The sequence below is a fragment of the Peromyscus eremicus genome, chromosome 5 (assembly GCF_949786415.1).
Source record: "Peromyscus eremicus chromosome 5, PerEre_H2_v1, whole genome shotgun sequence".
NCBI lineage: Eukaryota > Metazoa > Chordata > Mammalia > Rodentia > Cricetidae > Peromyscus > Peromyscus eremicus.
Window position 1 is genome coordinate 127,697,919 of NC_081420.1, and position 27,244 is coordinate 127,725,162.

Genomic DNA, 27,244 nt, shown 5'->3' on the forward strand with positions numbered 1-27,244 from the left:
AATAACAGACTGAAACCTCTGAACTGTGACCCAAAACAAACAATTCCTCTCTAAAGTTGTTGGGGTCAAATGCTCTGTCACACTGGTAAAAAGTCTGGCCAGCAGAAAACCGAAGCAAATATAAGCAAAGAGTATCTATCAAGGCCAATAATAAAGGGGCCAGAAAAGAGGGGTGTCGACTCAATACAGACACATTACTGTAGTCACAGAGTGCCTTCAAGTAGCTCTCCTTGAGAATGTCCAGGTCCTGCTGACCAGGCAGAGCTCTCCCTTAGGTTTGCTTTCTCAGGAGGGAGGGGGACACAGGAGGGTCAAGAACAGGTTAAAATCCACCTTGATTCTGATGCCTCTGAATGTATTTAGTTTATTAGAATCTTAGTTTTCATTTCTAAGATCTTTTGTTAAATACTTGAGTTATAACAATCAGAATTTTCACAATCACCGGAAGAAATTAAAAGGCAAATAGGCCAATCCCTCAGAGATTCCCAGCACTCCTGGGACTTGGGGGAATTGAAGCACAAGAATATTGCTAGTTCTGTGTGTGGAGAACCTGGCAGACTAAGGATTGTCCCAGGCAGTGAGGAGGGTGCAGAGGAATGCTTGCTGCTTCTGAGTGCCAAAGGGCAGGGTGGGTTGTTAGTTGGTTAATCCCCCCCCACACACACACACACACCGCGTGCCATTCTTGGAGTTGAGCTGATTTTTCAGAGATTTAGTCTTTACTTTTGAATATTTAAAACTACAAAGGCGAACTAAACATCAATAAAACCATATAAAAACTAGAGAAAGGAAAATACAGAGCATTTTCTAATAGAAAGAAACTTGAACATTTTTCAAAATTAAGATACAAGTGTCACAGATTTAGGTACTGGTTATTTTAGAACCTTGGTGTGGTGACCAGGGCTTTCTGAGGGACAGAACCAACAGAATGGGTGTGTAGTACAGGGGGATTTATGGCTCTCTTCACACTGGACAGGCTGAGAACCCCATAGCTGCTTGGCCAGTGATGCTCAATGTGTCAGCAGGCACAATCCAGCACTGACAGCCTAGATGGTCCCTGGAGAACCACTGGTTCTGGGTCCACATCGGAAGGCTGGAAGAGCATGTCCTGGTGTCAGCAGAGGGTGGTATCAAGTTGGGCAGCAGCAACAATAGGGTAGATGAGTTCACAAACAGGGTAAATGAACTCACCAAGGAGACTCGAAGGCAAGCAATAACAAAGCAAAAAGCTTTTCCCTCAGACCTTACATCTGGGCCACCACTGGAAGAGTGGGTCCTTTCACATAGATTAGCCTAACCAAAAAAAAAAAAAAAAAAAGCCTCAGAGGTATGCCTAGAGACTAGCCTTTTAACTGACTCCAGATCCAGTGATGCTAACAACTAAGATTAACCTTAACATGAAGTCAACCTCAGCCACCAGGCACAGGTGCCAACCCCAGGCCTTGAGGAGGATCCCTCCTCCTGTTTCTGGCTTGGCTGAGACGTGATGAAAATCTTTGCTTCGTCCTCCCAAGACTGAACTTCACATAAACATAACTTGCATTCAGACTGTGAGGAACAATGGGTCCCTCCTTACTTGCTGGGTACTCTTATCAGAGCTTCTATGTGCTTTTCTATTACTGTTATAAAACAGCATAATCAGAGAAAGTTATAGAAGATCAAATTTACTTGAACATAGTGTTCCAAAGGGTAAGAGTCCATGATGGCAGAGCTGTGGTGCAGAAGTTGAGAGCTTGCATCTTGAACCAAAAGCAGGAGACAAAGAGGGAGAACGGGGTACAATACGAGGTTTTGAAACTTCCAAACCCACCCCCAGTGACATACTTCCTCCAGCCAGGCCACATCTCCTGGACCTCCCCAAGTAGCACTACCAAATGGAAACTTTGTGTTCAAATGCCCAAGCTATGCAGGGTATTCTCATTCAAACCATCAAACCCTATTCCACACCCTGAGTCTCAGCCTTTCTGAACTCCGTTCACTTAGGAAACATTTTATTTTTGTTGATTTCTGACACAACCTCAAGCTGGTTGATTCCCAATTTATCCTTTAAGAAACTATCCTGGGCCCTCCCCACAACTTCCTCTGCTGTCCCCAAATGGAGGCTGAACGCCCCACCTGTTCCTACAGGCTTTGTGCCCCATCCAGTGGTAAACACACACCATAGTACAATGGCCTGTTCTCAACACTCTCTTCTATTTGTCTACAAGCCCACCATGTCCCAACCCCTTCTTGCATTGTTCACTCACAACCATAAGCCCAATGACCACTAACAAATCTGGCACTGGTAATAGTTGATGATGATAAGTAAGTGAAGAACGGTAGTTCCAAGAGAAGGTGTGCTGCCGTGGACAGCTTGATGCTATGGCCGTATCAAGCCCATGAATTCTGACCATAATATACCTGGGATGTCAGCCTTCTCGGTTGTCAAATGCAGGTGTTCACATCAATTTGAATGAAACTTAGGGCAATTGTAAGCAGCTATACATGACAGTGCTCAGCCAGGAGGACCATGTCAAGGGACACTGACCTCTTAGACTCATGCTCCTAGCAGCAAGAGAGCGCTGAAAAGCTGTCCTCATTCTTATTTGCCCAGCAGCCCAGTGGATCATCAGCAACTATGGCATTCTGGAAAAGGCTGAACTAGTGGGGAAGAGAAAACCTGTCGTTGATTGACAAGGACCTGAGGGAAAGGAGAGAGAGAGAGAGAGAGAGAGAGAGAGAGAGAGAGAGAGAGAGAGAGAGAGAGAAAGATGAAAAGGTCAAACACAGGATTTTTAGGACAATGGAATGATTCACTATAATGCCAAAATGCTGGGTACATGTTGTTGTACCGCAGCGAAAATCTATGTGTGTGAGCCCTAACATAAACAATGGACTTAAGAACATACTGATGTTGGTTATCTAACTTTTACAAATGTTCATTTTACTGCAAGATGTTGAGAATAAGAGAAACAAAAAGATCAAGGTGGGGCAGGATGTACAAGAATTATTTTACTTTCAATCAGTTTATTTATAAAACAAAACCTGTGCCCAAAATGTGTTAACTAAAAAATAGAAGTTGGGGGAGGTTGGGAGTCAGCCTGGGCCCAGCTCCATGCCTGTACCACATCCTCAAACTTGTACAAAGTGGTAGACAAGCTTTTCATGGCCTTGCTGAAGATGTCTGGGGAGCAGGTCCTCTCAGATTATCGGCATAAGACTGAGGCTCTGTACAGCCAAGGATTGACTAGTGTGCAACCTGGGTTTGCCACCATCCTGCTCTCTTGGTTGCCATTGATGTTTAAAAAAAGAGGTCCAGACCATATGCATGCAGAGAAATGTAGTGGGAGAGCATCCTTCTCCCTGAGGTCATACAAGATGGAGGGTCTGGTAGAGGGTGAATACATATCCTGGACCCCATACAGTATGTAAGCTGTCTTCCCTTGCTTTACTTCCCCATTTCCCTGCAATGGACTAGGCCCCCACTGTGCATTCCTTGGGCCTCAGTGGCTTCCCTTTCACTGTGATACAAGCAAGGTAGAAACTCAAATCCCTATGGCCCTTGCCAGTCTGGCTCCAGGTTAGAGCCTGACAAGGAGAGGAGCCAATGGGGACTCTGAAAGGTTAAGTGTCGTGGAGAAGCCCTTACTCCCTCATAGCAACTTGAACGTGTGAAACGTGGCTTTGTCAACTGGTGTCTATCCATCCATGTGTCACTTCAGTTCATTCTGCCCACTGGTCACTGATGACCACATTCTGTCTCCTCCAGCTCTTCCAGTGGTAATGGAAGCCTCTAACGGGCAACATTAAGTCTTTGGAAGTTCTAAATAGCTAATGTGGCTTCCACTGTCCTGTCCATTTAGAACTCAAGTCCAAAGTTAACTAAGTGGAAAAACTTGGCTTCGGCTCGGAGTGTTGTATTCCTCAGGTCCTAGGCTGGGCTCCTTAGCCTCTCTAGACAGTGTCCCCACAGACAAGGAGAGAACAGGGCTGCCTAGCCTGGAGTATGGTCAGGAACATAAAAACTACCTAACACATGCAGCACACCAAGGCTCTACCCTTACCCTGGAGCACATTTTAAACAAAGCTTCACTAAAGAGGCAAAGCCCAAGCCAGAGGGAAATTTCCCTGAAGAGAGATGCACAGGTTCCCAGGGAGTGCTTGTGGACAAAAACCTCCTAATCATCCCAAGAGGCCTGTTCTGCAAAGCTGGAGGCCAGGACCAGGAGAGATGCCAGGCATACCTCTGTCCCAATAGCTCTCAGATCTGGCACTGCCCTATGGGGCCTCAGGGAGCAAGAAAATCCACTGCAAAAATCCCCCAAAGATGCAGCCTACCCCATCATCTGGAGCAGCCAACAAACAGCTCAGCCACTAAACACTGATGGTAGTGAGAAAGAATGATCCCACCATGGGAAGGGAAGTCACGATGGACATGCAACCTGAGAGGGAGATGAAGTGATGCATGGGTGCCTCAGGAAGGAGGAAGAAAGCAGCTACTGAGAGAGATGCTTAGCTACCCCAGGCTATTAGCTCACTGGGTGAACCCACCTCAAGCATCTTGAAAGACTGAGAAGAGTTGGGTAAAATTGAAGAGCCCTGAATTCAAATCCCAGCTCAGAGTCCAGCTTCTGGTTGTAGGACCCCAGATAAGTCACCAAATGTCTGTGCCATTCCTCCTCCTTGCCTATAATGTGGTGACAGTCATACCAGCCTCACAGCATGCTGGAGACAGTATGAGATAGCATGTGTCAGGCACCCTGACTTCTAGAGGAGAGTTACCCTTCCATAGATTCTGATGGTTCACTGTTAGAAATAGTAATATCAGCTACCCTTTCTATGGGATGACTTGGCAAATGAGTCACTGTTGTAGAATATTATTTTACAGTGTGGTAATTTTGTTTATGTTACATTTTTTAATTCTGTGAAGCTCTGTTACTGTGCCTGTCTAAAACACCTGATGGTCTAATAAAGAACTGAATGGCCAATAGCAAGGCAGGAGAAAGGACAGGTGGGGCTGGCAGGCAAAGAGAATAAACAGAAGGAGAAGTCTGGGAGGAGAAAATAGAGATGGAGGAGAGGAGCTAGGAGTCAGAGAAGGAGGACTCCAGGGGCCAGTCACCCTGGAGCTACACAGCAAGCTACAGAATAAGAGTAAGATTTACAGAAGTAAGAGAATGGGAAAAGCCCAGAGGCAAAAGGTAGATGGGATAAGTCAAGTTAAGGAAAGCTGGCTAGAAACTAAGCCAAGCTAAGGCCTGGCATTTATAATTAAGTATAAGCCTCTGTGTGTGATTTATTTGGGAGCTGGGTGAAGGACCCCTCCCCCCCCCCAAAAAAAGCCAAAATACCAACAAGTCACAGTGATTATGAATGGTAGGCATTTCATGTTATCTAGAAGACAGGTAAGAATTCTTATTTGATTAAAGTATTACCACACCTTGGACACAATTGGAATGTCACCCACCATGCTCTACAATTGGTTCTCCACTTCTTACTGCAGCAGCTGCTAATATGTACAGGGACCCAGGCCCTGCTTTTCATCTTCCTACCAATTAATTTGTATAATAAAAAATATAGCCAGGCAGTGGTGCACGCCTTTAATCTCAGCATTCAGAGGCAGGTGGATCTCAGTGAGTTTGAGGCCAGCCTGGTCTACAGAGCGAGTTCCAGGACAACCAGGACTGTTATATACAGAATGCCTGTCTCAGAAAACCAATATATAAATAAATACATTGTGGTGACGTTTATCTTCTTCATGGCAGAAGTTAGCCATTTGGGCAAGAAACTGTTCTTGCCTGGACTGCTTGACAAAATGTTGTATAAACCAGACATGCAGGACCCATAGGAAGGTGACCACTGAACTTTGCAAAGCAAGATGGTCCTTCAGGTTCCTGCTTCACAGAGGAAACGGCCAAATATTCTACAGGACATAGGAAGAAGTGACTAAAAGACTCTAGGGCTATTGGCTGAAGATGGATGCCCCAACGTTACAGAGGAACTTTGGATGACTATCCAGGCAGGCAGCTGTCTCTGTCATTTCCAGGTTTTTGGAAGTTGCTTACAAAGCACTTCCTGTTTACTTAGGTAATATTATATCCTTCTGGGGTCTTTGATGTAGTTGAAGACTAGATAGCTATAATTTTCTTTGGTTATGATAAGAGATAAGTTAGATATGAAACCTTAGACTAACAAATATAGGATAGATAGAATATTTTCTTTAAATTTGCCAAATATAAATAGACTAGATATTGTAACTATAATTCTTGCTTGATAACTGTTTTGTTGTATGTAATTTTACTATGTTAAAGTTAAAACCTTCCTTTTTGATTAGACAGAAAAGGGGAAATGCTGTGGGATAATGCCCTTGTACACTGGTTTAATAAAATGCTGAGTGGCCAGTAGCCAAGCAGAAAGTATAGGCAGGGTGAGCAGACAAGGAGAATTCTGGGAAGAGGAAGGCTGAGTCAGGAGTAGCCAGTCAGACACAGAGAAAGCAAGATGACAAGGCAGAACTGAGAAAAGGTACCAAGCCATGTGGCTAAACACAGATAAGAATTATGGGTTAAATTAAGTGTAAGAGCTAGTCAGTAATAAGCCTGAGCTAATGACCAAGCAGTTATAATTAACATAAGCTTCTGTGTGCTCACTTGGGGCACGTGAGTGGGAGAGATTTGTCCTGACCAAATAAATAAAGACCTTTGCCTGTTATTTTGTATAATGTGTGTATATGCACACATGCAAGTGTGTGTGTGTGTGTGTGTGTGTGTGTGTGTGTGTGTGTGTGTGTACAAATGTAAGCATGCCATGGTGAGCATGTCAGAGTCAACTTTCAGAATTCGGTTCTTTCCTTCCACCACATGGGAGCTTGGGATCAAACTCAGGTCATGAGCTTGGCATGAAGTCCCTCTACCTGGTAAGCAATTCCACTAGCCCATCAATTATTTTTTTTTTCATCCCAGCAAATTCATACCTCTGACATTGAAGGGGCCTCTCTCAGCCCAGGTGGGCTTTACCTAGGGACTATGGTACTGGATGATCTGTGGTCACCAAAGGTTAAGCAGAGATGATAGCTCTCAAATTCTTATGTCGATGAGGAGTAAAGATGCAGGGAGAGGAGGAGTGAGCAGAGCAGTGCCCTGAGAAAGCGAGAGGAATTCCTGAGAATGGGGTGGGGGAACTTAAGGAGGGAAAAACCACAGAGTTGCTCACCTGGGGCTGTTTAGAGGCTTATGGTAAAAACTACACAAAGACTGAAACAATTTCTATTGGAATTGCTTGAGGGGCCCACTCTGTGTATGCCCCTCTGGCCTAGCTGACAAGATGATGATACACTGCTTTCATACCATTTACCCAGTTAGGGGGCAGTCCCACATTAAAGCCCCATCTGTCCACCTCTGGCTTGTTCTCTTGGCTGCTGTCCTGGCTCACCTGCAGGCCTCTCACCTTTGCCAGCTTTTAGTCTCCAACCTTGCTGGAGTTGCCAGTCTCTGGCTAACATCTCGCTGGCTGTTAATAAATAATGCTCTCTTTGTTCTCAGGTCTCTAAAAGTCATGTATAGTTATACCTCAAGCCCTTTGTCCCTACTGTCTACAGAAAACTAACTCCTGACTCACCAACATGGCTCCTACAACCTCTCAAAAAGAAAACAGAACCCCAAATGAGAGAAATTGCAGGTGAAAGATATTGTTCCACAGAAAGTGAGAGACTAGTTACTTTATTGCCATGGCAAATCATAAGATACTCTGCTTAATTTGTGATGAATTTGTGCCAATTTTCAAAGACTTACACTTAGGGCATGAAAAGTAAAAACATTCCACCTAATTCAGTGTGTCTCAAGGATTGTGTTATGTGGACAAAATAGAAAAGCAAAAGAGTCTGTCTTTTCAACAACAAAAATTTCAAAGTTACATTTAAAAAAATTTTAAAAACTAGTTATGTATTAGTGTATTTGAGCAAAAAAAAATCAAAGCATGTTAGTGATGGTGAATTTACTAAGCAATATGTGGAGAGCATAACCAATGCAATAGGCCTTGGGAAAGGAAACTATTTCTGCAACTCAATTTGTTTCACTGGCTGATAACCAGGCAAAGTAAAGACACTGGAACAGGTATTACAGAAGCTTTTGTGTAGAGCAACCAACTTTAAATTTTAAATTGTGTGCTGTGATGACCGATGACATGCCGATGCTACAAATATGGATGGCTCAACTTGTCTCTAATAAGAGGCATTGATGGTGAATATAATAAAGTTGCTGAATCAATGGCTTCTTTAGTGTCATTAAGAGGCACTAGAACAAGAGATTTATATGAAGTAGTAAAAACTATGTTAAAGTAATTTTCTTTGTCCATTGCCAACATCTCTGATGTAGTTACTGATAATGTCTGACAAGAGGAGATAAAAGACTTTAAAAGTTAATAGATGATACAATTGCTGCCCTAAATTCACATTTAATGAAGTTTCATTGTATAGTGCATCAAGACAACATATGCACAAAAGCATTAAACATTGTGGGTAACATTGTGCAAATCATCATCAAGTATGTGAGTTTCATAAGAGCCAAGGGATTACTGAGTTCCAGGAATGCCTGGAAAGTGTTCATGCTGAGGGGCTGGAGAGATGGCTCAGTAGTTAAGAGCACTGGCTGCTCTTCCAAAGGACCAGGTTTCTATTCCCAATACCTACATGGTGGCTCAAACCATCTGTAACTCCAGTACCAGGGAATCTGATGTCCTCTTCTGGCCTCCATGGGTATCAGGCAAATACTCTGTGCACAGACATATATACAAGCAAAAACATCGGTACAGTTAAAATAAAAATAAGCAAATCATTTTTTAAGTGTTTATGCTGACTGTGGTAACATCATCTCCTTTTGAAGCTGAATGCATTTAAACCACACCTAAACTGACACTGAAATCAAAGCCCAAAGCCCCTCGTGGCCAGAGCTGGGGACCTTTTCTCTCCTGTTTCTTTCATGCCATATATTCCTTATCTGTCCAGTGGGTTTCATTACTCAGCAGAGGTACAGGACCTAAAGTCTAGAAAACACAGGAATAATGAGTGTTAGGGTCTGCAGATCAACCCACAAAAGACTACCACTCATGTATGCAAAGGCAAGGGCATTTATTTCTCAAGGGAAGAATTCTTTCATGCAGGGGTCATCCATACAACAAGATGGCAACAACCCCCAGAGAAGCTCACAGTTTCCTTTTATAGACAACCAGGAGGGATTAGGCCATCCTAAACATGATTGGTCAAGCGAGCAGCAGTCACACTAGTATGCTTCTGATTGGCTGGAGCTGTAAGTGCTGAATGATGCCTGGTATGCAACATCTTCCTCACCTGCCTCATCAGAAACCAAAACTAAAACAGAAAATGAGACCTAAACAGAAACTGAAACTCAGGTCTTGCAGAGGCTGGGGCTGGGAGAAGCCCACTATGGTGCTACCATGGCATCTCAATGAGCACCGGTGAAAAAATGACTTAGAGAGCTATCTCAGGTCAGAGAAATTTGTACGTGAGTGTGGTTGGGGCTGTGCAAGTCAAGCCCTCTCATTTCACACGTCCTCACATGCTCTGCCTGACCTATGTTTGGCGGCTATGACAGCCCCATGCCTGGAGTCCGGTACAGGCCCAACTTACCACTGGCTGTCCACATATGGTAGTTTTAGACATTCCCACTTCTGAAATTTTCCTCTATGGCCCTCTTCTTTGGTATTTGGAGTTCTGCACAGGGTGGGTAAAGAGAAGAAAAATGGATGCCTCCTGATAACCTTTCCCCTCTGGAGTTAGAAGTCCTAGCAACACCCTCCTTCTGGGTTTCTAACATTCTCAGGAAGGACAGTGGTGGAGGTGGGATTCATGTTGGTCTGACCTGATTATCAGGATTTCCAGGAAATCTGCAGCCAATCAGACCCAAGTCATCCCTGTTTGGCCTCTGCCCTAACATTCACTTCTGGGATTCTCCAGACCTCCTATCCTCTACAGTGTGTATCCTTGGTTGCTCAGCTGCTCTCTCTATAGACCATATGCACACAGGGATCAAGAAGACCTTGTACATCACTCAAGCTGAGGTTAGGAAGAAATGCCAGAAGCTCCAAAGTGTCGGCAGTCTCCTTTCCTACACCATTGTCAGCACTGCCCACGAGGTCCTGTCCATGGCTACCTGTATCTTTGGTGTTCCTGTGGCAGCTCTGCAGCCCATCTAGACAGAAAGCACAGGCGCAAATGTAGAGGGAGGGGCACTGTAGAAAGTTAGAACAGGAGTCACCTGAGTAGAGGCCTCCACGGAGAGCCAGAACAAAGGGGTCGCCTGGTAGACTAGGTGTCAGGCCTTAGAGGGGAGAGGAACCTGTGGGGCTTCTCCTGAATCTTCTGTAACAGATGCCTCCATCCCCATCCCATTACCTCTCCCACCCCACCCTGTTACCTCTCTGGGTGGTCTCATTTCACAGACATCCCCATCTTCTCACAAAATGATCCAGTCTCAAAACTCTAATCATGGGACAGTCTGCAGAAACAAGATCTTTTTAAAAGATATGCGAAGGTGTTCAACTTCATTATTCTTTAGGAAAATGTGAGTTTAAATAGAACGTTAGCAAACATTTGTTGGGCAACTGCAAGTGTTGGTGATGATCAAAGGCAAAGACTCATCTCATACAATGCTGCTGTGGAATGCTAAGACTGAGGGCTGTAACTCACCTGAAGAGTGTGAGGCCCTGGGTTCCATTGTAGCATTAAAAGAAAAATGTCGAGGAGGCTGTAGAGTACTTACTACCTCTACTTAAAGAATATCTGATGCCATCTACTTATAAAGAAGATTTTTGGATAATTATAAACCAACAATTCAACTAAATCTGCCTTTTAGAAAGCCTCTCAGGGGACTGAAATGGTGGCTCAGCAGTTAAGAGCACTTGTTGCTCTTACAGTGGACCAGGGTTCAATTCCTAGCACTGATACGGTGGCTCACAATTACTTGTCACATCAATTCCAGGAGATTTAATGCCCTCTCCTGAGGCATCAAAAATGCACATGATACATATATATATACATGGAGGCAAGCACATATATATAAAATAAAAATAAAATCTTAAAAAACTCCTTCCAATATGCACAGAGCAGATGTAGAAGGAAGCACACTGAAGTGCTTTTGTAAAAGAGAAAAATGGGAACAACTTCATGTTCATCTAAAGAAGTGTATTCTAGAATCTTCACATGTCAGAAAGTAAGCATGGAGGCATATGCTTATAATTCTAGCACTGTAGAGATGGAGGTAGGGAGGTTGAAAGTTTGAGGCCATACTAGATAATGTAGCAAGAACCTCAAAAAAATAACAACTATATAAAAGAAAGTGTATTAAATATGGAAGAGCTCAAATGCTGAGTTAAAAAGGCAAATTACCAAAGGACAAACAAAAAAATCAATATGTAAACTTTGAGACATATGCAAAAGGAACTTTATCACACCTGGAGATTTATACATATACTGTACAACTGCGAACACATTTACAGAAACATACCACAGAGAAAGATTGGAAGGTGGAGAATGGATCAACTTCAGCTGGAATAAATATTTCATTATTTGATATGTTTGGTAGGTATATGGGTTTTCAAGAATTATCTTCTAAACCTTTTTAAATCCTAATATTTTGTTCCTTAAAATGCAAAAATAATGGGCAAGAAGATAAATTAAAAAGGAAGAAAGAAAATGCAGTCCTTGGGGCGATTGATGGAGAACTGCCTGATGAAAGCCCGGATCCAGAGCAACCATATCACTGCACAACCCTCCACAAGCAAAAGTCAGCATGGGAATTCGCCTTCCTTGGGAGTGTTCCCTTTCTTTGTAACTTGAAAACCAGGGGTCCACCCATACATTTTTGAAAATAATGGAAACCTTAAAATTTGTTTGTTTTTAAATTAGCTACAACATATTTTACAAATCTATGATCTCTTATAGACAGCAAAGGAAATCCAAGTTCATATGACATTCTCTACATGCTATGATTTAGACGTGTCCCCCACCCCCAAACATCCATGTGCTGGAGCTTGATCTCCAACAGGATGGCACTGAAAGGTGGTTGGGACTTAAGAAGTAGGGTCTCATAGGAGGAAATTGGATCCGGGGTTTTGCCTTCATGATGGATTAATGTCTCTTAGTTACTTTTCCATTGCTGTGAAGAGACATCATGATCAAGGCAACTTATAGTAGAAAGAGTTTACTGGTGCTTACAGTTTCAGAGGGTTGGAGTCCATGACCATCATGATGGGGAGCATGGCAGCAGGCAGGCAGGCATGGTGCTGAAGCAGTAACTGAGTGGCTATATCCTTATTCAGCAAGTAGGAGGCAGAGAGAGAGAGAGAGAGAGAGAGAGAGAGAGAGAGAGAGAGACGAGGGGGAGTGCTAACTGGGAATGGTGTGAGCTTTTGAAACCTCAAAGCCCACCCACCAGTGGCACATCTCCTCCACCAAGGCCACACTTTCTAATCCTTTCCAAACAGTTCTACCAACTGTGGACCAAGTATCCAAACATATGAGCTTATGCAGGCCATTCTCATACAAATCACTACAGTGCCTTTCTCCAGAAACCAGATTATTTCCCTCCAGTCCAGATTAACTTCTCCCAGCAGTGAGCCAGATCTTGAGAGGTTAATACCACAGGTCCCAATCTGCAGATAGTTACCCAAAAATAGCATGTCTACAAGGCAAGAGTGGGCAGCTGTGACTGAACAGGTGGGCAGATGTGGCAAACAGGACTTCCCTAGTACAGACCAAGATATGCCCACAGTCTTGGACACCTGATAATCTAACACCCCTGAGACTTAAAAGAGGTTTTTCAAATTAGCTCAGTAAAAAAAGACAAAATGATTTTTAGTTAATTAAAAATTGACAGCTCTTAAGATGGTTCAACTTGCTGCCAAGACAGAAACCATGTAAAGGTAGTAGGAGAGAACGAAATCCACAAAGTTGTACTCTAGCTTCTCCAGCACTGCCTTAAGCCTCATTCTGACTCAGTCTGTTAACTGCACCTTTCTGTTGCTGAATCACCAACTTGGGCTGGGGTGTCATCTAAGACGTTTATACTCTGTACACTACTCAACAGACGGGCTGCCATTGCTTGAGGCTTCACAGAGACCACAGTGGCAAGGTCAACTCACAGGGCACCTGATGAGTTAGGAGTCCAGGGCAGAAATCTAAGTTACTGAGCATCATACAAGGTCCCCTGAGAGATTGGCATGGCAGGGAGTTCTGGGCCCATCCCTCACACAGCAATGATGATGCTGAGGCCAGCATTTAAGTCTTAGACTGCCATGAACTACTGAGGTCTCTGTAGAGAAGAGTCCAAAGGCTGGACAAGGCCCCATCTGTAATCCCAGCACTCAGAAGCCAGAAGCAGGAGGAGTATGAGCTCCAGGGCAGCCCGGGCTACAAGAGACCCTGTCTTGAAGGTGGTAGAGTAGTGGCAGCCTTTCTTGTCACTGCTGTGCATCAAGGTCACTTCCTTGTGATCTTGGACAAGCTGCTTGACCTTGCTAAATTTCAGCACCCCCATTAAATTCACTCATCCAACAAATTCTTAGCAATGCCCACTGTTCTCCTGGAGTAACATAGCTCTAAGCTTGGCACTATTCAAAGTACTCTGTACATATGTTCATTCATTCAAACCTCACAGCAGCCAGAGAAGAGCAGGAGCCTAATACCACTTTATAGATGAGACCTGTTCTTCCCATTGGAGGAAAAGCTTTACATATGAGAACTGAGCTCTCTGTCCCCAGTGATTTGCAAGCCCATTTCTTTTTCTTTCTTTTTTTTTCTGAGACAGGATTTCTCTGAGTAGCTTTGGAGCCTGTCCTGAAACTCGCTCTGTAGACCAGGCTGACTTCGAACTCACAGAGATCTGCCTAGCTCTGCCTCCCAAGTGTGCCACCAACGCCTGCTTACAATCCGTTTTCTAAAAGAAGGATAAGAGGACCCTCCTGGGGTCATGTGAGGCTCTCCCAAACACTCCAGTTCACATAGCCAGAATCACAGTTTGCATGTAATGTAGGTAGGCAGTGCTCAGTAGATTAAGCTAGTTTGGGACAGTAAAGTTGAGAGAAAAATACAACTTGATCTTGGGAGAGGGCTCTTATGTGAATTAAAAGTAGCTGTAAAGAACAAATTATCAGAGAAATGTTACAATCGGAAACCAGACCGCCTGTGCAGGGCCCTGGCTATGCTCCTGCTGGCAGAAAAAGTGCTGGCCAGCAGGACACCAAGCATGACTTCCTTCCTCTTCAAAGTCTCCTCAGCCTTGTGGGGCAAGGCTGCCTATCTCTACACCACAAGCCCCAATTTCTCTTCCAGGAGGAGAGTCTTGTCCTTGCCCTGAAAGCAGTGGCTTCTGGGAAAGATTGACTGCTTGGGGAAGGAACAGCTGGTGTCCTTCTGCCTTCTAGGGCGGCAGCCTAAACACAGAACCCTTTCTGAGCTGCAGTACCTACCTCCACCCACTTCAGTCATTTCCCCAAGGCCTGATTCAGGAATAGCAGTGGAGCACTTGGAGGTGTTTAAAGGAGCAGGTGGCCTGGATGTCAGGCCACTGAAGACATCCCAAGTATCAAAAGGAAAGCCATTGAACTCCATGCTAGGATATCTGGACTTGATCTTGTACTGTAGTAAACACTAGAGGCCTTTTTCATTTCTTTCCTCCTGTCATTTCTTTTAAACCAATGCACACCATTTGCAAACCTGCGAGCAGAAGCAAAGAAACACAAAGGAATCTCCCTGTCATCCCTGACTCTTAGTTACTTTTCTAGGAAGCAGTCATTAGTTTGGTATCTTATCTATTTATTCAGAAACAATTTATCAGGGCTGGAGAGATGGCTCAATGGTTAAGAGTACTGACTGCTTTTCCTAGATGTCCTGAGTTCAAATCCCAGCACCCACATGTTGGCTCACAACCATCTATAATGAGATACAGTGTGCAGGCAGAACACTGTATATGTAATAAAGAAAGAAAGAAACAATTTATCTCTATATATGTATTGTTCAGTATAAGTACTTGAATGTTGCTTTTAATTGTTAGACTTAGGGATTTTTTTTCTTAGCTTTTGTTGTTATTGTGGTTTTGTTTTTGAAACAGGGTCTTGTGACACAGTCTAGACTAGTCTGTAACTTAGTATAAGTCCAGGCTGGTGTTGAACTGAAATCTCCCCATCTTTACCTCCTGGGATTACACGTGTATATGATATATGGGATATATGGTTGGTTAACATTACTTAGAAAGCTGCCAGGCGGTGGTGGTGCACGCCTTTAATCCCAGCACTCAGGAGGCAGAGCCAGGTGGATCTCTATAAGTTCAAGGCCATCTTGGTCTACAGAGCAAGATCTAGGACAGGCACCAAAACTACACAGAGAAACTCTTGTCTCAGAGAAAGAGAGAGAGAGAGAGAGAGAGAGAGAGAGAGAGAGAGAGAGAGAGAAGGAGAGAGAGAAGGAGAGAGAAGAATCAGAGAGCTATATTGAAGAATAGAAGATTCACCTTCCATTGGAAACCAGACAGCCTGTATAGGGCCCAGGCTATGCTCAAAAACAAAACAAAACAAAAACAAACAAACAAACAAAACATTACTCAGATAGCTCTTAGATTTCCACTGTAAGGTGACACCATAGGTTATTTAACAAGTACTCTGGCAATGGACACCGATTGTGTTGAGTCTTTTGTCCTATAAGCAGCACAACATGAATGTTCTTGGGTGTGATTCTTTGTATTCGTGGGTGGAAATCTCTACACATTAAATATCTAGCAGCAGACTTGCTGAGCCAGAGGCTTGTTGTGCTTTTATTTTCAAAAGATATTTTAGAACTCATCTATGAAATTTCTGAGTCTTCACGAAGCAGTGGCAAAATGGGAGCTGTGCTCTGGGATGATTGCCTGGAAGGCAGCAGGCAGGGTGGAACTGAGTGGGGTAGTGGGGATAGGGAGCTTGGGTATCAATGAGAACTGTTCAATAAGATCATACACTGCCAGTGTCAGCAGAGTCAGGAAAGAGAGGGACACGAGATAGGTAGTAGACAGATTGATCCAGGGCTGGACTATTTGATGTAGAAGCATCAGAGGAAGAAGCAGTGGTCTTACTGGGGTGAAAGTTGGGGTGATGCTCTTAACCTGAACATGGAATTGGGGAAGAGAAGTGAGAGACCAGGGCTGGGTGAGCAGGTACTCATGAGTTGGCATTGTACATGACACATACGGTGTCCACAGGACAACAGATGTTGATTTAGGCATCTGTATTCTAAACCTTTCAATGTCAACGGGAGCAGCTTGTCAACCAAACAAGTAGTCAAAGAATCTGAGATCAACACATGTAGCATCCCAGACATTGCCTACAGACTTCTCTCAAGACCTCCAAGGGCCAGTCAGCAGGCCAGCCCTAGGGGAAGACTGCTGGGAGCTGGGAGCAGGGAGGATCTCTGAGCATGAATCCAGACCTGTGGCCTCTTGGTTGCATCATTTCATTACCCTATTTGTTTTCTTTCAACACATGGTCAGGATAAACCATGTCTTTGACTCAAAAATGTAAACAAAGAGCTAGGGAGATGGCTGTGCAAGCATGGGGGCCTGAGTTTAGATCCCCAGCACCCAAGTAAGATGCTGGTAACCCCAGACTGTGTCAATGAGTGGAGACAGAGATCACTGGGGATTGCTGGCCACAAGCCTAGCAAAAATTACAATGAGCACAGGTTCAGCAAGTTCATTTCTCAAAGGCATAAGACAGACAGCAATAGGGGAAGTCACCAGTTTCTCCCTCTGCCCTCCATGTGCTCATATATAGGTGCAAGTACCTGCACACACGTATACACCACACACACAGACACAGACACACACACACACACACACACACACACACACACAGACACACACACACACACACACACACACACACACACACACACACGAGGAAATGACCATATCAGAGAGTATATATAAATATTTTATTTTCAACATTGTTTTGATGTTATGTGTTTCAATATGAGGAAACCTTAACTATAAATAAATAAGAAAGAGATATGAGGAAAACTTAACTATAAATAAATAAGAAGTAAGATATGGGGAAGAGGATTGTTTCCTTTCCTGTTGTTGAGACCAAATACATAACAAGAAGGAACTTACGGGGGGGGGGATATTCTGGCTTACAGTTTGAGGGGATACAGCCATTAAGGCGGGGAGGATGTAGCAGGAGAAATGGGAGGCAGAGGGTCACATTGTGTCCTCCAAAGCAGAGAGATGAACACCGGTGCTCCACTTGCTTGCTTTCTTTTACTTAGCTCAGAGTCCTCAGGGATGGTACTGTTCACACATAATTTCACCTCAGTTAATCCAATCCTGAGACTTTCTCATAGATCTGCCTGAGGTTTGTCTTCTAGGTAAGCCTAGATTCAGTCAGTTTAAAAATAGTAGCCATTATAGGCAAATAGAAAGATGGATATGATCATCGAGGTCCAAGTTGCTATGCTGGCATGATTTTACAGATATGTATTATAAGCAGACAAATAAATAAATGGAATAGATGATTTATGCACAGATACAGAACTAGAGATGGTCAGATAGTCAGATATGCACAAACCATAGGAAATGTGTCATAAGTAGGCATTATGACTCATTTAATCCTGAAAGCCTACACACATCATTGCCATAAGGCCATCTACTCTTTTCTCTACTGGGAATGTGCTTGGCCTTGATTCCCAAGCCTCAGGGGCAGTCACTTAGGGAACCTTTCTCTAGCTACCATCCCTACTTTGCCCCCAGACTTCCATCTTTTGTGTCATCTTTTGACTCATCAGAGGCCTATTCAGAAAGCTGTCTTCCTGGCCAGGCATGGTGGAAAGCCTGCTGCCCCAGAACTTGGGAGGATGATGTAGGAGGCTTGCCTCAGTTACCAGGAGCCTGGTATTTTCACTTGGCATTGGAGTCTATGCAATTTAGGGTTTAAGTCCTGGAATCCAGATACAGGTTTTGACATTCAGATTGGATTATGCTGCAAGTAAACAGACTACAAACTCACACATTATTTTGAGAGAAGATTATCTAATTTTCTTTATCCCATCCTCCTTCCTTTAACAGCTCACAAAACTCTGGTAGATTGCTTGAGGAAGACAGACTTCCCTGCTATGGTATTAGGCTATGTTTACTTGCTGCATAAGGGTAGAATGTGGGCCCTTCAGGGATGTTGGGAAAACAGAGTGTTTTAGGTAAGAGAGGGCACTGTTCATTCTGTGATTAAGATTCCAAGGGTGGGGGTGGGGGCCAGTTTTCTGGTTACATGAGAAACCTAGATCATAGACATACTGAGGCAAAAACCAATATGACCCAATCCACTGAAACTCTGCTGGCATATTCCTGTGAGGTTTCTTCATACACAAAGACTCTCAGTGGATCGAGATAGGTGAGAGGTAAAGGCAGGAAAGCCTGGATTGCAAGTCATGCACCCTGGCAAGCCATCCTTGGTGTTGATCAAGGTGTCTGTAACTAACCTACAAGCCATGGTCAGTGTCCTAGTTTGCTTCTTTGTTACTGTGATAAAACGCTGACCAAAAACAATTTTGAGGAGACAGGGTTTATTTGGCCTCTAGGTTATAGTCCATGGTTGAGGCAGGAACTGAAGCAGAGGCCGTACACGAATGCTTCTTATGGGCTTGTTTCTCCTGGCTTGCTCAGCTACCTTTCTTGGATAGCCCAGGTCCACCCACCCAGGGGTGGCACCACCTACAGTGTGCCAGGCCCTACTACATCAATTAGCAATCAAGAGAATGCCCCACAGACATGTCCAAAGGCCAATCTGGTAGAGACAATTCCTCAGCTGAGTTTCTCTCTTCTTAAGTGTATCACATTGACAATCAAGACTAACCAGCACAGTGTATGGAGTCCAGTTTGGGGGCTGTTTGAAATTTTGCTCTACATTAATGATTAAGAGAAAAGTGAAATGCCAAAGACCTGTGCTGGTTGTATTTGCACTTGTTTGTCAATAACCCTAGGGACTATTGAATAGTTTCTAAGCCTGAAACTCCCCCCACAACTACTTACCTTGTGGCAGCTATAGACAACGTGTTTGTGAATTAATTGATATCATTAACATTTCCTACACTTCCTGATTAAGCCCACATAATTAACAAAATAATAATAAGTCCTTATATGTATCCTTTACCAATTTCTGTCATGTAAATATTCCCACAGTGGCTGATTTCAAGGAAGCAATAGACTCTACTAAATATAGAACTGGGAACAACAGCACATAATACCTTCTCCATACTACCTGTTACTACCATGCAAATGTGAGCTTCAAAACTAAAAATAATAGATGGGTGTAGTGGCCTATACCTTTAATCCCAGCACTCAGGAGGCAGAGGCAGGCAGATCTCTGAGTTCAAGTCCAGCCTGGTCTATAGAGTGAGTTCCAGCAGAGCCAGGACTACACAGAGAAATCTTGTCTAGAAGAAGAAGAAGAAGAAGAAGAAGAAGAAGAAGAAGAAGAAGAAGAAGAAGAAGAAGAAGAAGAAGAAGCCGCCCTACCTGATACCTTTGTTTTTATTATAATTTGTTTAATTCTAAGTTTAATACAGTTTATTTTAAAGATAATATTTGTATTGTAAAACTAAACTTGTCAAAATTTCTTGTTTTGGTGATCAGTTTGCACAAGTCATTGTGAGCAGGCTCTCCAAGCACCCCAATTAATAAAAGTGGTGACTTGGTGTTGCTAAGATGGCTTAGCCAAGGAAAGCACATGTAAGCCCAATGACATGAGCATGTAGAGAAGCCAGATGAAGCAGCATGCATCTGTAATCCCAACACTCTTGCTTCAAGATGGGAACCAGAAACAGAAGACTCACCCAGAAGCTTGCAGGCCAGCTAGCCTGCAGTACGCATTACAGTGACAGAGATGAGAGAGGCCTTGTCTGAACTAAGTGGAAGGCAGGAACTGACTCCTAAAAGTTACCTTCTGACCTCTGCATGAGTGTGGTGGCATGCTTGTTGACATCACATCACACACACATGCTGTGGAATAATGCTTTTGTACACTGGTTTAATAAAACACTGATTGGCCAGTAGCCAGGCAGGAAGTATAGGCGGGATAAGCAGATGAGAAGAATTCTGGGAGGAGGAAGGCTGAGTCAAGAGACGCCATCCCGCCATCCAGGGAGCAGCATGTAATGGCACAGTTAAAGCCATGGAACACGTGGCAACATATAGATTAACAGAAATGGGCTGAGTTTAAGTGTAAGAGCTAGTCAGTAGTAAGCCTGAGCTAATGGCTGAGCAGTTTTAATTAATACAAGCCTCTGTGTGTTTACTTGGGTCTGAGCGACTGACTGCAGACCAGGCAGGACACAGGAAAACTTCCAGCTACACACACACACACACACACACACACACACACACACACACACCAGTAATTTTTTTTAATTAAAAAGAAAGTAGCAGGGCAGTGGTGGCGCATGCCTTTAATCTCAGCACTGGAGAGACAGAGCCAGGTGGATCTCTGTGAGTTCGAGGCCAGCCTGGGCTACAGAGTGAGTTCCAGGCCAGGCACCAAAACTACACAGAGAAACCCTGTCTCGAAAAACCAAAAGAAGAAAAAATGATAAATAAATAAATAAATAAATAAATAAATAAATAAATAGAAAGTAATGGTGAGTTTTTTCCTAAGTGTTCCTTCCACTAAGGCATCCTTCACAATTTGCTCCTAGGTGCTCTGTGCACTGATATTGCTGTGTCTGTGTGGCTGTTAGCTTTCCTGTGGTGTAGATGGAAATAAGTCACTAGCCATGGTGGTTCATTCTAGCCCTTGGGAGATGGAAGCAGGATTATTGGGAGTTCAAGGCCATCCTAGCCCACACAGCAAGCTTGAAGCCAGCCTGGGTTGGCTTTCGAGACAGGGTTTCTCTGTGTAGTTTTGGTGCCTGGCCTGGAACTCACTCTGTAGCCCAGGCTGGCCTCGAACTCACAGAGATCCACCTGGCTCTGTCTCTCAAGTGCTGAGATTACAGGGGACCCTGTCTCAAACAACCAGAGAGAATGAAAGAAGTCAGAAGTGTAGGTGAGCCTAAGGGATTTCCCAGGTTGTGAACAACTGGGCTCATAGGAATATCTTGGAGGGGGTAAACTGCCAGCAGAGGTGGGAGAGGTGAGGCCCAGCAATAATCAGGTGAGTGAGTCAAAAAGCATACCTGAAAACTTACACACGATACTCCAATGACAGTGCAGGCGGGGGCCAGGTAAACACAGTTATCGCCTGCAAATCCTAGAACAGTAGAAAAAGCTCAGGACCCTGGCTGCTCTGAGCCCGAACCTTTGCTCATATTTAACAAAGCTAATTCTATCACTGAACCAGAAAAGATCCTAGAGTGGTTAAGCTTGAACATTTCCTTTCCTTGCATTAACCAGCAAATGACAGCCCATAAGAAGAAAAGATTCTGAGAGACCAAGTAAATTAAGAGTTTCCTTTGCTTTTTAGCTGAAACATAATTTGGTGGCCTGATATATTCATACCACCAGCAGTGACAGCCACAATGATGGTACATGCCTGTAATCTCAGTGCTTGGGGGCTGAGGCAGGAAGGTATGAACTCCAATGAAATCTTATCTCAAAACAGCAACAACCACACACACACACACACACACACACACACACACACACACACACACACCTGCAAACTAATGCTCCAAGAGTTTTGTATGTGTGACTCTTTCCTCTACAGGTTTTTTCAAGAAACTAACTGTACAGGAAATAATCCAAATAAACAATGATGAAGTGCAAGTGTGGATAATGGTCCTGTTTCTAGAAGGTGAATTGCTCATCTCTCCCCTACTGGAATTGGCTCATCTCCTTGCATTTCAGTAAGGTCCAGCTTCTTGGGCCAGCTACAGGAATCCCTCTAGAGTTTCAGTCCCCGGGACTCTGAAAAGTTCCCTGGCTTCCTAACTTCCTCTCAGGAAGAAGCCGGAGCCAAATAGAACAGAGAGGAAGCAATTGCTTTCAGCACCGTGTTTTCCCTTCCCCATGATGGGGGCTGGGGGGAGGAACAAAGGTAAGGATTACAAATTTGAGCCAGGCAATCTGCAGCTTAAGTTTTCTCAAGAACCTTACTTATTTCCTCCTTACCATACTACCCTTCCCCAGCAGAGTATAGTTCTGAAAACCGGGTCTACCACAGGGTGAGAAAAGTGCCCAGGGCAAGTGGCAGCAGGCCTTCCTGCCAGCTCTGAAGATGTTTATGAGGGCCATGCATTTTTTTTTAAAGATTTACTTATTTATTTATTGTGTATAGTGTTCTGCCTGCATGTATGCCTGCAGGCCAGAAGAGGGCACCAGATCTCATTACAGATGGTTGTGAGCCACCATGTGGTTGCTGGGAATTGAACTCAGGATCTCTGGAAGAACAGCTAGTGCTCTTAACTGCTGAGCCATCACTCCAGCCCCAAGGGCCATGCACTTTTAAAAAAAGTTTTGTGTGTGTGTGTGTGTGTGTGTGTGTGTGTGTGTGTGTGTGTAAGAGAGAGAGAGAGAGAGAGAGAGAGAGAGAGAGAGAGAGAGAGAGAGAGAGAGGTAGAACTAGAAAAGGGAGCCATTATCGAGAAGAGAAGGGGTTATTTTTGTTTTTTGGTTTTTTTATTTTGCTGTCGTAGCATGCCAATTTCTCTTCCATCTGGCCTCAGCACAGTCCTGGTCTCTTTCCACTCCAGAGTCCCACCAGCAGCAGGGAGACAGCACCCCTGAGAGCTTCCCTCAGGCTGCTCTTCCCGTCTATGCCTCCTCCTATTCTTTATCTCTGGAGCTGCAGTCACCAGAAAGGTTGCAGCCCCCAAGGTTGGCACCTCCCAGCCGACTACCTCAGGCCATCTGCTTGCAATTTGACTTGGCCCTTTTTGGGGGGCACTCTGTCGTTTCTAGGTGTTTTCCCCATGAAGTAAAAATCTGTTTTCTTAAAAAAAAAAAAAATCTGTTTTCTTCTTTACTTCAAACTACCAGTCTCTTCCTTTTCTTCATAATGAAAGGGGGAATGAAATCTCACATACAGAACCCCCCTTTCCCCTTATTTAAGATGTTGTCACCGACTCTTTCCACAGTAAAGCTGTGAAACCTTGTTCTCCATGGCATGCAGGCCCGGGGTCTGGGACAGTGGTGTAAGGATTCTGTCCTTATTACGTCATCAGCTTGCGACTGCATCCCAGCCTAAAAAGCGAATGTGTGCTCCCACGTGCTCTCTCTGTACTCCTTCTCTGCATGCTCTCTCTCTCTCTCTCTCTCTCTCTCTCTCTCTCTCTCTCTCTCTCTCTCTCTCTCTCTCTCTCTCTCTCTCTCTCCTAATAAAGCTCTAAAAAGGTAACCATGGCTCGTGATTCTTTTGCCACCACAGTATCTAGCGCCAGCTACTAGCGCTGTATACCCGCGTAGCCCCGGCCAGCCACTAGCGCCGCCGTCTACCCCTTCAAGTGGGTCTGGATTTCTAGATGGTTTCTCCTTCCACTTAGGGTACTTGCTGAGGCATGGGGGCCTCTGACATGTTTCCTCCCTCACCCACCCCAGCCACTGTTTCTTTAGAATCTTTCAGTCAACTGAGACCCTAATTTTTAGGCAATTTGGTTTGGAGTCTTTTTATTTATTCTGTTGGGTTTTTTTTTTTTTTTTGGAGGAGGGTCTCAAAAAACCAAGAAACTAATAAAGCTGGGCATGGTGGCACATGCCTTTAATCTCAGCACTCAGGAGGCAGAGGTAGGCAGATCTCTGTGAGTTCAAGGCCAGCTTGGTCTACAGAGTGAATTCCAGTACAGCTAGGGAAACTCTGTCTTGAAAAACCAAAATAAATAAATACATAATAAAATAAATATAATTAATTTACTAATCATAAAATAAGTCCAGCAATTAGTATGCCAACAAAACACTTACATGTTTGTTGCTTTTAGGATATGTGTGTATAGTAGAAAGCATTAAACAAGTGTTTTTAAAATAGGTACAAGGATTTTAAGATGGTCACAGAGATTCCTCATTAAAATACCTAGCATGTGTAAAGCCGTTGGTCCAATCTCTGGTGCTATTTTTAAAAAGACACCAGAAGTCTCAGAGAGTATGGGCCCTCTACTCTCCAGAAGAGACTCTTAATGAAAAGGTAAGCTCTTGTGGACCCGGACCATGCAAATTTTGTTTTCATATCACTCTCAGAGTCTATCTCAAGATATACTACACAATGCACACCCAGAGGCATGCTCCAGGATCTGTGTGTCCATCAAGATCAATCAAGATCACCAGCTACCAGTTTATCCTTCCTCGACCTCGGTGACTCAGCCTAGAATCTATCACCTAAATTAAGACCTTCTACAAAATAATTGAATGCCCTTTAAAAAGTATCTGCTTAATGCCATGGTGACGTCCAGGCCAGAGCTGCAGTTGAGGGCCATGTCTGGGGCCATAACTCTACTGCAGCTAGGGTTTGTGTTGATGTTTGAGGCTCCTGTTATCATCAAAGGCCATGAGGATGCCCATGTTAGTCTGGGCCATGTCTGGGGCCATGTTAGTGTCCGGGAGCTGCACTGCCTCTGGGGCTGGGCCCATCTTGAATGGCCCACACTGCCACCTGGGGCAAGGGTGACATCCAGACCTGGCTGCTGCTGAGAACCATGTCTGGGTCTGTGGTCCTACCACAGGTGGGGTCTGTGTTGAAGTCCAGGCTTCAACCTGAGGCCTTGTTGAGGTCCAGGGGCCATGCCACCACCAAAGCCATCCTGATCTGAGTGGCTAGTGCTTCCACCTGGAGCCTGGATGTTGTCTAGGCCGGAGCTGCTGCCAAGGGCTGTGTCTGGGTCTGAGGTCTAGTTGCAGCTGGGGTCTGTGTTGATATCTGTGGCCTGTGTTACCTCAGGAAGCCATAGGAACCATGGGAGATGAAATCAGAGGGCCATGCTGAGCTGGCCCCACCCTTTGCTGGCCCAGGGAAAGCTGTCCCTGCCTCTCCCTGGACACTGTAGCAAGAGAGCTGGCCCTAACCCTCACAGGAGAGCTGCCCACCACACACACACTCGGGATAGATGGCCCCACCCCTCACCACAGGTGAGGGAGAACTGACACTGATGGCATGGGCATAGGGGAGCTGGCTCCACCAGTCACCTGAGGGGGCAGCTCCAGTGGCCTGCATTGACCAGCTCAACTACCACGCAGGCCCACCCAAACATCTACCCCATCTAGGACCTGCTGGAGCTCTTAAAGGAACTTGTCCTATGGGACGATACCGGAAGGATTTCCATGAATTGGGGCAGCCTTGGGACATGCCAGAGGAGTTTCAGTGAGGATCCAGTGACGATGGTGTACCAGAAACCAGAGGCCTTGAACCAGACCAATGACTCATTGCAGTGAACATTTGCTAGTAAAGCTGATTGGACAAAAGGGTAGACTGTGTGACATACTGTAGCTCCCAATGCCATCAAGGACAAGTGAAGAGGTAATAGAGAGGCAGGAAAGATGGAGGAGCAAAAAGGTTTTTTGTTTGTTTGGTTTGGTTTAGTTTGATTTTTTTTTCTAATTTTAATTGTGGGGCGCTGCAGGGGTGAGGGGAGGATATGGGGGATAGGGAGGTGAACGGAATTGGGGTGCATGATGTGAAATTCCCAAAGAATCAATAAAGAAATTATGTTTTTTTTTTTTTTTTTTTTTTTTTTTGGTTTTTCGAGACAGGGTTTCTCTGTGTAGCTTTGCGCCTTTTCCTGGAACTCACTTGGTAGCCCAGGCTGGCCTCGAACTCACAGAGATCCGCCTGGCTCTGCCTCCCGAGTGCTGGGATTAAAGGCGTGCGCCACCAATGCCCGGCTTGAAATTATGTTTTTTGAAAAAAGAATTCACATATAAGAAGACACAAAATGTTCTTTATAATACCATAACTACAAGGTGTCAGGGGCCAGGGTGGGGCTCAAATGGAAGAGATAATGAAGAAGAATAAGGGAAATTCAGGAGATGACCGGTATATTTCTATCTTTATCAAGGTGATGGCTCCATTAGTCTATACATATGCCAAATGTTATCAAATCATATGCTATTAATATCTACAGTATGTCAGTCAATCTGCAAGGCTGCTTAAAAGAAACCAACTTCAACCTTCACTAAACTGTGTTATTAAGAGTGACGAAGCCGGGCAGTGGTGGCGCATGCCTTTAGTCCCAGCACTCAGGAGGCAGAGCCAGGTGGATCTCTGTGAGTTCAAGGCCAGCCTGGTGTACAGAGTGAGACCCAGGCCAGGCACCATAACTACACAGAGAAACCCTGTCTCGAGAAAACAAAACAAAACAAAACAAAACAAAAAAAAGAGTGACGAGTTTGCCTCTTTGGAATTTACCTCATCTACAAACGACAATAATATTGGATTCCTGTGAAGCTTCAGGCTCACTGTATCATGTGAAATGGTTTTAAAATAAAGAGCCATCTCTATATTTTTTAAAGTATCTGTTTAAAATACTAGTAAGATAAAGCAAAATGGAAGCAATGTCACAGACTCAGGAGATCTCGGAGATAGGCAAAGTGAAAAATTAAGGACAGTAGTAAAAGCCAGAAGGTTGAGGAAAGTTCTCTGGATTAGGTAATGGTAATACTAACTTCTTGGTTTTGATAATGAGCCCGGATTGTGTAATATAACAGGGAAAACCGGGTGAAAGGTGTACGAAACTTGTTAAAATCTAACATCTATTCAACAAACAGGTTAAAAAATACTTCTAGTATACACCGTTCACATACGCTCCTTCTCAACACTCCTTTTGAATCTAAATGTCGGCACAGTTCGCGCTGAATGCATACGGGTTTCAACTTCTGGCATCACATCACGGCCTGCGTGCATGGTTGTGTCTCAGTCCCCTCCCCGTGAAAAGTGGGAGTGACGCTTTTAACCAATGACCGTCAGTGAGCTAGATAACTCACGGGGCAATACCTGGCATGGGTACTCTGCAGAGCGCAGCGGCAGTTTGGGCCAGGGGGCGCGCCAGATCTCTCCGCCAGCCGGAAGCGGAGGCGTTCCGGTATAGGGACCAGCCTAGGGGTGCGGCCAGAAACTGAGGGGCCCAGGCCTGGGGGCGGGGCCAGAGCCGTGCGCTTAGGCCTGGGGGCGGGCCATAGCACAAGGCCGGAAGCCTAGTCGCTCGGGCCTCTGGGAGGGTTGTGGGCGGGCCGGAAGCAGCGGCACATGGGCCTGGGGGCCGGGCCAAAGCCGCGGGGCTTCGGCCTAGGGGCCTGGGGAAGGGGCGGGGGGCGGG

General features: G+C 44.6%; 1 long non-coding RNA gene across 1 annotated transcript; it reads right to left on the bottom strand.

Annotated features, from left to right (window-relative positions):
* Positions 1-8,042: 8,042 nt before the first annotated feature.
* Positions 8,043-27,184, bottom strand: LOC131912025 (uncharacterized). Its single transcript, XR_009379500.1, has 4 exons — positions 26,923-27,184; positions 10,410-10,490; positions 9,623-9,706; positions 8,043-8,747 (listed from the first exon to the last, which is right to left on the bottom strand). It is a non-coding gene; the product is annotated as an uncharacterized LOC131912025 (long non-coding RNA).
* Between the last annotated feature and the right edge of the window lie 60 nt (positions 27,185-27,244).